The 12,314-nt window shown below is 38.3% G+C and overlaps 1 protein-coding gene across 2 annotated transcripts in view; it reads left to right on the plus strand.

Annotated features, from left to right (window-relative positions):
• The window catches only part of ARIH1 (ariadne RBR E3 ubiquitin protein ligase 1), a 127,455-nt gene that overhangs the window by 85,444 nt on the left and 29,697 nt on the right, over positions 1–12,314 (plus strand). The window lies entirely within an intron of this gene.

Genomic DNA, 12,314 nt, shown 5'->3' on the forward strand with positions numbered 1-12,314 from the left:
GTCAGGAGGCAAAGTCATTGTCCTAAGCCCTTAGTTTCTCGACTTCAGTTTAAAATCCATGTATATCCTTGTGTCTTAAGTTATCCAGCTATGCTGTAGTCCTTTCTGCTTTTATTCGCTTGACTTCTTGGGTCGCTCCCACTTAATTATAGCGTTAACACCTCACTCTCTTTCTCCCAAGCTTTGCTGTTATCCAGTGTGATTTCAGTGTCCATATGTATAGTCTGTTATTCTTTACCCTAACCCTGTGGTTTTCAGAATGTAATTCCTCAACAAGGAGCATCAGCGTTACCTAGGAACTTGTTAAAAATGCACATTCTCAGGCCCAGATCCAGACTTACTGAATCAGAAACTCTGGGGATGGTGTCCAGCAATCTGAACAAGCTCTCCTAGTGTTGTTCTGATGTATGCTTGAGTTTGAGAACTGCTGCCATAGCCTTTCATTTTCCTAATGTATTCATTTCCAGTAAAATTCCCTTTACACAGATACCAACACCCATACCAACACCCAAGGCCACCTCCCTAGGCCTATTTCAGATCTACTCCAGTTGACTTTGCCAAATCATCTTTTTCTGCCTCTTCCTAAAATATTGCTGTTTGGGGTTCTAGGTTTCCTCTCACTTTATATACTCTTCTTAATCATACATTGGGCCCAGATTTGTATGTCCAGGTCAACTCTCCTGAGCTTGGAACCCACATATGCCACTGCCTATCAGGCATCTTCATATGTATATTCCTCAGGCTTTGCCTTGTCCAGTTCTCCTACCACCACCACCAAACTCATTCTTCCGGCTGCTCAGTATCAAGAGATGGTAACCACAAGGTGTTAAAGACTTGCCTAAATTAGAAGCCTGATGATATCCCTGATTCATTTTTCTCCCAGAGTGATCCTTACACCACATTCTATCATTTCCACATCCTAATTAGTCTTAAGTCCCTCCATTTCCCTCTGTTCCTACTGCCATTAACCTGATCCAGGCTGTCATATTCTCTTAGCTGGCAATCTATGACTGGTTCCTAAGTGATTCCCTTAAATTGTTTCATCACCTTTCAGTTCTTCATTTCCATTCTATATTGCTTACCTGTGCAGCTTCATCTCAACTTTTCTCACATTCTCTTTTCTAGCAGTGAAACTTGGCTTCTTGAAAGTACTGTGTATTTTATTTGCATTTGGTTTGGTTTGACTTTGTTTACTTTTTCTCTAAGGTCTCTTGACTTATTTGCAATACTCTCTTCCTATTTTGTTCTTCAGTTCTGTTAACTTACTCATCCTCTTAGTCATTCTTCAGGTCTTAGTTTAGATTTGCATATTGGTTTGGGCAGATATATATCCTGTGTGCTCCTTAACTCGCCCATATTCCCTTACTATACATTTTTGTAATTGCCTACAATTGTAATTGTAATTCATGTCTGTATACTTTCTTAGACCATAAGCTGTATGACTCTAGGCCCCCATTTGTGTTCACTAAATGCCTATTTCCATTCAAGATGTGTGATCATAAGTGCCTAAGTTATGTCGTAGATTCATTTTTTTATTCCTTAGCAATGGATATGTAATACGCATGTATCCTTGAATAAGTAATTGGAAATATATTATTCTCTCTTGTTTTTATAAGCATATATCATCATTTTATACATTAGTGATGGATTTGTGCTATACCATCAAGGCTCTTTGGTTAAGTGGGTCTCCCCTACACAATGTTATGCTTTCACAGTCAGGAGGGTAACTGGATACTTTGAGAATTTTTCTTTGTCCTAAGATTTGTCCTTGATGTTTTCATGGACTAATGAAAATCATTTCTCTAAATTATTTATCACTTGAGACCAAATAAATATTCATCTATTTTTATTCATCTTAGCACTTGGTTATTTTTTTAATACAGTTGTTTTAGGGCCTAAATTTCTTTTCTATGTATAGTTTCTCTATTAATCTTAGGGATGGTAAAGGTAAACGTGTATCTATTAAGTCTTTAAATACCTTCAAGTAATATTATTTAGTCTCATCTTGACTAATCATTGATAGTGCTAACACATCTGGAATTGTGGTGTTCTAATTCAACATCCTATGAGATGTTGCTAAAAAATTTTATGATTTATTTTCATATATGGAGGTTTTAAAACAGAGATGATGACAGGAACTTGTTGCTCACTTCTAGCAAAATTAAAGCAAATGCTTTTACTTTGAGCTTTAATGATACATAAGATTTTTAAAAAATGATCTTAGGGTCATGGTATATGAAAAATAAATTGTTCTATTTTTTATGTATTTAATTTTTAAATTTTTTATAAGCACTCTTTTATCCATCTTTATTACATATGACTTTAAACACTTCTCTGCATTCAATACAAAATAGATGTCACATTCATTCCTGAAATGACTCTTCTCAAAGTGGAATGCAAGTAGCACTCTTATAGCCATTGTTACTACATTTGGTTTTAAATTCTCTTCTAAATGCCGTACAGAATGGATATTACATATATGCAAAAATAAATTGTTTTAAATTAGATAATATAACTTAAATGCTATGTAATGGTTATTTTCTGTTCCATCAACTGTAAGCAGTATATCTTAACTCCTTACTGTGGAAGGTGGAGAGATTGATACCTCTTTGTTGTCATTCACTTTTATCTCTTTCACCTCCTAGTTTCTATTAGATATATAATTACTTTATGTTGCCAACTTTATAGTTGTTTTTTCCTGTTCTGGAACAGATTCTTTCATGTTTTGTCAGTAAGTTTATTCACAAAATTGTAAACCAGTACTTTTGTAATATAACTACATAACTATTACATCAAGTAGTTGAGTGGATCCAGAAGGAAGTAAGTCAGTGCTTCTAAGTCAGTGCTGCTGCAAGAAGAATATTCCTAACATCTTAATCATATGGTTTTTATTCTAACAGTATCTTAAAGGTTACAAATACAGTTATGAAGCTGAAGGCATACAGTTGGTACCATCTGAGGCAAGAGACAGACTAAATTTTGATATGTGTTCATCTCAGTACTGTAAGCATCTCATCTCTTACAGGGGAAGATCCTTATTCCTAAGTACAATAGGCTCAGTTTGCTGTATGTTGATTTTTATTTTACTTTTTTATTAAGTTTTTAAACATAGTGACTAAAGTATGTAAAGCACATTAACCTTAAAAGTATGTTTGTTTTACTAACCACCCAGATCAAGAACTTTTCCGGTACCCAGAATGTTCATCCTTAGACGCCTTAAGACGGGATCCATCTCACTCTTGTTCCCTGTCATGATTTCTGTCACCATCAGTTAGTTTTGCCTGTTCTTGAGCCTCATTTATATGGGATCATGTAGCATGTATTCTTCTTGTGAGTGTGTATCTGCTTCAGTTAACGTAATTAATGTCTTTGAGATATGTGCATGTATTAAATATATCTATGTTTTTAGGTTTGTTTGGGTTTTTTTTGTTATGACTAACGTATTTCATTCTCCTGAGAGAAGACATTGGGAGTTTTTTGGTTTGCTTGGTTTTGACTACTATGAGAAAGCTACAAAGAATATTTTATATGTGTCTTTTGATAAACATGCACTGACTTCTTTTGAGTATATACTCAGGAGTGAGGTTTTAGCTTCAAAAGATACTGCCAAGTGGTTTTCCAAAATAGTTGTGTGTGACTGCTTTACTCCTTGCCCATATTTATAATCACTAATTTTATCCATTCTGGTGGGTATGTAAGGAGATCTCCTTAGAGTTTTAACTTTTAATTTCCTGGTGGGTAATGATGTCAGACGCCTTTCCATTAGCCTCTTGGATATCTTTTTTTATGAAGTGCCCATTCAGATCACTTAAAATTTTGTTACTTTGTTGCTTTATAAGAATTCTTTAAATATTCTGATAGTTTTTTGTTAGATATATATTACAACTAAATTCCCTTATGTGTCGCTTCCCTTTTCTCTCTCTTAATGATTTTTGATAAACAAAAGTTTGCATTTTAATGGCATCTAACTCATCATTTTTCCCCATTTATGATTATTGCTACTCAGATCTTTTTTTACTCCAAGGCTGTAGGGGTAAAAGGGGGGTGCAGGAGGGGCAAAGGGAGAGGGAGAAAAAGAGAGAATCCCAAGCAGGCTCCATCCCCAGTGCAGAGCCCGAAGCAGGGCTCCATCTTACAGCTCTGAGATCATGACCTGAGCTGAAATCAGGAGTTCAGATGCTTAACCAACTGAGCCACCCAGGTGCCCCAAGATTGTATCTGTTTTTAAGGTAGTCCACTGAGACTTTATGGAAAATGCTTTGGTAACATGTGACATTAGAGTTGTATGTCTCATAGTGGAATAAATTGAATGCCTCCCATTATTTCTCCACAGTGAAACAGAAGAGCACTACTTTAGTATTCTAAAGTAGGAAATTTAGTACAAAAGCTATAGAACACTGTCTGTTTTAAAATACTTGGCTTAAGGGATCAGAGCTCAAGTTCATACTGAAATAATGTCCTAGTCTCATTGAAATGCAAAATAAATAATTTGTCAAAATTCAGTAGTCCGCAAGGCAAAGTATATAGAGTAAGTTACTGATGATGATTATCTAAAGTTTTGAAAATATTTTTGAACTATAAATGTAAACTTAATATATTGAAGGGAGGCAGAGAAGTGTGTGGGAGGCGTGCATGAAGCTGATTGTGTAGGGCCTTATACGCCATTATATAAGATCTTTGGCTTTTTCTGAGATAGAGCCATGAGAAGATTCTGAGCAGAAGAGTGACATGGTTATAGAGAGTTGCTCTGACTGCTGGCATTAGAAAGAGACTAAGTAGGAGAGGGGAGGTTGGGCGACTCTTAACAGCAGTCTGGGTGAGAGATGATGGCAGTTTGATCCAGGATGGTAACAGAGGAGGTAGTAAGAAATGGTTGGATTTTGAATTTATTTTCAGGGTAAAGTCAGAATTAGAGAATGGAGTATAAGAGGAAGAGATGAGCCAGAGATGACAGTGAATGTTATATTCATTTTTAATGAGCAGAAATTGAGCAGATTATTATAAAGATGTTGATTACATTATCATAACCCTACAACCCAAATGTCCAAGGAAGATGGAATGTAACATAGCCATTAAAAAAAGGTTTGGAGGGGGGCGCCTGGGTGGCTCAGTTGGTTAAGCGACTGCTTTCGGCTCAGGTCATGATCCTGGAGTCCCTGGATCGAGTCCCGCATCGGGCTCCCTGCTCGGCAAGGAGTCTGCTTCTCCCTCTGACCCTCCCCCCTCTCATGTGCTCTCTCTCTCATTCTCTCTGTCAAATAAAATAAATAAAATCTTTAATAAAAAAAAAAAAAGGTTTGGAGGGGCGCCTGGGTGGCTCAGTCGGTTAAGCGACTGCCTTTGGCTCAGGTCATGATCTCAGGGTCCTGGGATCGAGCCTCACATCAGGCTCCCTGCTCCATGGGGAGCCTGCTTCTCCCTCTCCCACTCCCCTGCTTGTGTTCCCTCTCTTCATGGTGTCTCTCTCTGTCAAATAAATAAATAAAATCTTAAAAAAAAAAAAGATTTGAATTTGGGGGGGTACCTTATTTCAAGTTTATTTAAAAAAAATAAGATTTGTGTGGGCACCTGGGTGGAGTCAGTTAAGCGTCTGCCTGCCCTCGGCTCGGGTCATGATCCCGGGGTCCTGGGATCGAGCTCCGCATCGGGCTCCGCATCGGGCTCCCTGCTCGGCAGGAGGCCTGCTTCGCCCTCTCCCACTCCCCTTGCTTGTGTTCCCTTGCTGTGTCTCTCTCTGTCAAATAAATAAAATCTTAAAAATAAAAATAAAAAAAAGATTTATGGGGGCGCCTGTGTGGCTCAGACAGTTAAGCATCTGCCTTCGGCTCAGGTCATGATCCCAGGGTCCTGGGAATAAGCCCCACATTGGGCTCCCTGCTAAGCAGGGAGCCTGCTTCTCCCTCTCCCTCTGCCTGCCGCTCCCCCTGCTTGTACTCTCGCTCTCAAATAAAAAAAAAATCTTAAAAAAGATGTGTGGATTATTTTAATGCATTGGAAAATGCCTATAATCTTAGTGATGAAGCTAAGATATAAAATTATATGTAGTACAGGGGCACCTGGGTGGCTCAGTCGTTAAGCGTCTGCCTTCGGCTCAGGTCATGATCCCACGTTCCTGGGATCGAGCCCTACATCGGGCTCCTTGCTCAGTGGGAAGCCTGCTTCTTCTCCCACTCCTCCTGCTTGAGCCTCTCTCGCTGTGTCTCTGTCAAATAAATAAATAAAATCTTAAAAAAAAATTATATGTAGTACATTCTCTATTTAAAATTATATATCTGGCGTTCCTGGGTAGCACAGTCGGTTAAGATCTGACTCTTGGTTTCAGCTCAGGTCATGATCTCGGGGTTGTGAAATTGAGCCCTGCATGAGGCTCTACAATCAGCACAGAGTCCGCTTAGGACTCTCTCTCAAATAAATGAAAATAAATCTATTTTTTAAATAAAATAAAATTATATATCCTACATTTACCCCCCAAAAAGAGGAAAAGGTCCAGGTTATAAAAATGTTAAGTGGTTATTTCTCCTGAGTGATAGAGTTGCGGATGATTTTTATTTCCTTATGTATACTTGTCTATAATTGGTCTGTCAGGAAAAAAAAAAAACCCTTTTTACAGAAAAATATTTTACCATTAGTCCTAAATTGAAACATATTATTATTGATTTACTCAGGGTGCTAAATCAGCATAAGATGTGGTTTACTACTTTGTATACTAAAAGAAATCCTTGTGTTTAAAGTCACCTGGTTTCAAATCATAACTCTTCAGTTATTTCATTTGTAAAGACAGAATTATCCCAAAACTCAAGGGTACTTAAATGCATCTGACACTGTGCCCATAATGTATAGTAGACTATCAGTAGAAGTCCTTATGTTTACCTTCATAAAGAGCTGCCTTCTACTATGAGAGTTGGTGTAATAACTATTTTTGATATAAGTGATGGCAACAGGTCTTTGTCAAGAGAAGTAGTTTATCAATAGCCAGGATAACACTTGTCGTCTTGAGAGTACTTATTCTCAAGGGTAAGAGATCACTTTCTTACTCTTCTCTATCACAAGATAAACTGTGACCTAATAACTGAGACCTAATAACCTTGGTCTAGTACCTATGGCTAACCTTTGTTCTCACCAGCTAGTCTAGATCAGTTATAAGAAATCATTGGCTTGGGGCGCCTGGGTGGCTCAGTCGTTAAGCGTCTGCCTTCGGCTCAGGTCATGATCCCAGGGTCCTGGGATCAAGCCCCGCATCGGGCTCCCTGCTCCACGGGAAGCCTGCTTCTCCCTCTCCCACTCCCACTGCTTGTGTTCCCTCTCTCGCTGTATCTCTCTCTGTCAAATAAATAAAATCTTTAAAAAAAAAAGAAATCATTGGCTTTTGTCACATCGGAGAAGCATTATGAGTAATAGAAATAAAAAATGGGAAATGAGGGCATCGACTTTGGGTCTCATTCTTATTTTTTTATTTTATTTTATTTTATTTATTTATTTTATTTATTTGAGAGAGAGAGAATGAGAGAGAGCACATGAGAGGGGGGAAGGTCAGAGGGAGAAGCAGACTCCCTGCTGAGCAGGGAGCCCGATGCGGGACTCGATCCAGGGATTCCAGGATCATGACCTGAGCCGAAGGCAGTCGCTTAACCAACTGAGCCACCCAGGCGCCCTTATTTTTTAATTTTTTGATGTAAATTTAACATAAGGTAATATTTACCATTTTAACTATTTAAAACTATACAGTTTAGTGGCTTTTCATAAGGTGGTACAACCATCACCACTGTCTTAATTCCAGAACATTGTCATCACCCCTAGAAGAATTCCCGTATTCATTAAACAGTCATTTCTCATTCCCTCCTTCCCCTAGACCCTGACAGTCACATATGTTTTCTGTCTGTACGGATTTGCTTATTCTGGACATTTCATTTAAATGTCATACAGCATGTGATCTTTTGTGCCTGGCTTCTTACACTTAATATAATGTTTTCAAGATTAATCCATGTTGTACCATGTGTCAGTACTTTATTCCTTTCTATGGATAAATAATATTCCATTCTATGGATATTCCATATTTTGTTTCTTCATTCATTAGTTCTTGGACATTTAGGTTATTTCCATTTTTTGTGAAAAAGTTTGTGTTTTTATTTGAACATTTATGTGCAAGTTTTTTATTTGAACACCTGTTTTTAATTCTCTTGGATATATGTACCTAGGAGTAGAATTGCTGGGTCGTATGGTAATTCTGTGTTTAACCTTTAAAAAAAAAAAAGATTTATTTATTTTAGAGAGAGAAAGTGCACTCTAGTGAGTGCACAGGGGTGGGCGATAGTGCAGAGGGCAAGAGAAAACCTCCAGCAGACTTCCCGCTGAGTGTGGAGCTTGATCCCACAACCCTAGGATCATGACCCAAGCCGAAATCCAGTCAGAAGTTCAACAGATTGAGCTGCCCAGGCACCCCCTGAGGAATCTCCAAATACACTAATTATTTTTAGACCTCAGTTCCAGCATCCCTGACATGTGGAGGTTTTACTCATTTAAAAAATACTTCTACAGGCCAAGCAATGTGTTAGATACGAGGGATCCTTTCATGGAGCTTATTGTTTGGGGATGAGGGAGCATGAAGGCAGATACTAAACAAATGATTTAAAAATTTTATTTTTATTTAGGGGCGCCTGGGTGGCTTAGTCCGTTGGGCATCTGCCTTCAGCTCAGGTTGTGATCCCAGGGTCCTGGGATCAAGCCCCACATTGGGCTCCCTGCTCAGTCGGGGAGTCTGCTTCTTCTCCCTCTCTGCCCCTCCCCCGCCACTCATTTTCTCTCTCTCACACACAAATAAAAATCTTGAAAAATTTTTTATTTAAATTTAATTTAGGTAACATTAATTATATTTTATTAATATAATTTATATTATATATTATTAATAATATACTCTTATTAGTTTCAGGGGTAGAATTTAGTGATTCATCAGTTGCATAGAACACCTAGTGCTCGGGCGCCTGGGTGGCTCAGTTGGTTAAGTGACTGCCTTCGACTCAGGTCATGATCCTGGAGTCCCTGGATCGAGTCCCGCATCGGGCTCCCTGCTCGGCAGGGAGTCTGCTTCTCCCTCTGACCCTCCCCCCTCTCATGTGCTCTCTCTCATTCTCTGTCTCTCAAATAAATAAATAAAAAATCTTCAAAAAAAAAATAAAATAAAATTTGCCTTATTCACTTTAAAAAAAAAAAGAACACCTAGTGCTCATTACATCACATGTCCTCCTTAATGCCCATCATCCAGCTCCCCTCCAGCAGCCCTGTTTGTTTCCTATAGTTAAGAGTCTCTTATGGTTTGCTTCCCTCTCTGTTTTTATCTTATTTTTCCTTCCCTTCCTGTATATTCATCTGTTTTGTTTCTTAAATTCCACATATGAGTGAAATCATATGGTATTTGTCTTTCTCTGACTAGTTTCACTTAGCATAATACTCTCTAGTTCCATCCATGTCATTGCAAATGGCAAGATTTCTTTTTCTTTTTTTTTTTTTGATGGCTGGGTAGTATTCCATTGTGTGTGTGTGTATGTGTATACGCACACGTACACATACCACATCTTCTTTATCCATTCAACTATCGATGGACTGTTTCCAACTATCTGGGCTGTTTCCATAGTTTGGCTATTGTGGACATTGCTGCTATAAACATTGGGGTGCAGGTGCCCCTTTGGATCACAACGTTTGTGTCCTTTGGGTAAATAACTAGTAGTGCAATTGCTGGGTGGTAGGGTAGTTCTATTTTTAACTTTTTTTTTTTTTAAGATTTTATTTATTTATTTGACACAGAGAGAGAGGGAGCACAAGCAGGGTGCATGGGAGAGGGAGAAGCCAACTCCCCGCTGAGCAGGGAGCCCAATGTGGGGCTATTTTTAACTTTTTGAGAAACTTCTGTACTTTTTTCCAGAGTAGCTGCACCAGTTTGCATTCCCACCAATAGTGTAAGAGGGTTCCCCCTTCTCCACATCCTCACCAATGTCTGTCCTTTCCTGACTGGTTAATTTTAGCCATTCTTACCGGTGTGAGCTGGTATCTCATTGTGGTTTTGATTTGTATTTCCCTGATGCTCAGTGATGTTTAGCATTTTTTCATGTGTCTGTTAGCCATTTGTATGTCTTCTTTAGAGAAATATCTGCTCATGTCTTCCGTCCATTTCTTGACTGGATTTTGTTTTTTGGGGGTGTTGAGTTTGATAAGTTCTTTATAGTTTTAGATACCAGCCCTTTATCTGATAAGACATTTGCAAATATTTTCTCCCATTCTGTCGGTTGCCTTTTAGTCTTGTCAACTGTTTCCTTTACTGTGCAAAAGCTTTTTATCCTGATGAAGTCCACAGTAGTTCATTTTTGCTTTTTCTTCCCTTGCCTTTGGAGACTTGTCTAGCAAGAAGTTGCTGTGGCCAAGGTCAAAGAGATTGCTGTCTATGTTCTCCTCTAGGATTTTGATGGATTCCTGTCTCACATTTAGGTCTTTCATCCATTTTGAGTTTATTTTTGTGTATAGTGTAAGAAAGTGGTCCAGTTTCATTCTTCTACATGTGGCTGTCCAGTTTTCCCAACACCATATGTTAAAGAGACTCTTTTTTCTGTTGGATATTCTTTCCTGCTTTGTTAAAGATTAGTTGGCCATAGAGTTGAGGGTCCATTTCTGAGTCCTCTGTTCTGTTCCATTGATCTATGTGTCTGTTTTTGTGCCAGTACTGTACTGTCTTGATCACTGCAGCTTTATAATACAGCTTGAAGTCTGAAATTGTGATGCCTCCAGCTTTGGTTTTCTTTTTCAACATTTCTTTGGCTATTCAAGGTCTTTTCTGGTTCCATACAGATTTTAGGATTGTTTGTTCCAGCTCTACACAGATAACTTTAAAATTATGACAGGGGCGCCTGGGTGGCTCAGCCATTAAGCGTCTGCCTTCGGCTCAGGTCATGATCCCAGGGTCCTGGGATCAAGCCCTGCATCAGGCTCCCTGCTCAGCGGGGAGCCTGCTTCTCCCTCTCCCACTCCCCCTGCTTGTGTTCCCTCTCTCACTGTGTCTCTCTCTGTCAAATAAATAAAATTTTTAAAAAATCTTTAAAAATAAAAAAAAAAATTATGACAGATTTTTCTAACAGGGAGATGTATAAGATGCCATGAGAACTGAGCAGGAACTGGTGTGGGTAATTGTCAGAAAAGGCCTCCTTTAGTTGGTAACTATATGTTAGCTGAGTTAAATAAAATAAGAATAATATGGCAGCATCTAATATTTATTGAGTGTTTACTATTTGCCAGGCACTGTTCTAGTTCACAACTCTTATTTCTGCTATCCATTTTACAGATGAGTAAACTGAAAAATGGAGAGGTCAAAGAACTTACCCCTAGTACATAGCTAGTAAGTGTGAATCCAGTATTCAGTATGCTATCCCATCTGAGCCCACCATGATATTCTTCTCTTTCTTTTTCAAGAGAGGTAGCCCTATGCAAAAGCCTCTGAGGAAGGATGATACCCACTATTTTGAAAGAATACAAACGTGACAGGAGTACACTGAAAGTAGCACAGAACAGGATGGGGTCTTGTGGAAGGCAAGCAGTGCAATAAGAAGCTCAAGAAGTCGATGGGGCTAGATTATACAAAACGTTATTGTCTGCTGTTTTCACTGTAGATAGTTTTTACAGGTTTTGTTAGTTGTTAACTCTTTTTCTGCTTTAACACCATTTTCTTTAAACACTCACAGGAGTGTTTACCATTAAGACTAATAAAACTTAAGCTTCAGGATTCTTTACTTTCATGGATTCCTATGAGTTCTAGAAATTGCTATGAATATATAGAATGTTCTAGGTGGACAAGGGAAGCCAGGTTGCAGTCAGTAAACATTTCTGGTAAATTACCAACAGATCTCAGAAGAAGGCCCTCAAATTTATGTATAGCAAAACGTGGATCTTGACATTCTTGTCAGTATCTCTGATTTCACACACTGGTTTTTGGGAGAGCATCTTAGGGAAGTTGGCTGCAAATTGCTGTCTTAGGCAAGTAAGAAGACACTGAAAGGAGCCTAAACTCCACAATAGTTAATAAGTCATTAGACTGTAATAACAAACTGGGTAAAAATGGAAAATTTTATGTATAAGAAACTTGGGGATGGGGGTTCTACCAAAATAAAACTATAGAAACTTTGAAATTGTTGTCTTGATTTCTATAGTTATATTTGTTGATAGTCTATATACATTTAAGTATTTTCAATTTAGGGCAGTTTTTAGAGCCACCACACTGAAATTTTATTTTATAAATGTGGAAAAATACTCTTGGCTGAGAACTTCCTAATAAACTT

This window comes from Mirounga leonina, unplaced genomic scaffold (assembly GCF_011800145.1).
Source record: "Mirounga leonina isolate KUSES-001 unplaced genomic scaffold, KU_Mleo_1.0 Mir_91, whole genome shotgun sequence".
NCBI lineage: Eukaryota > Metazoa > Chordata > Mammalia > Carnivora > Phocidae > Mirounga > Mirounga leonina.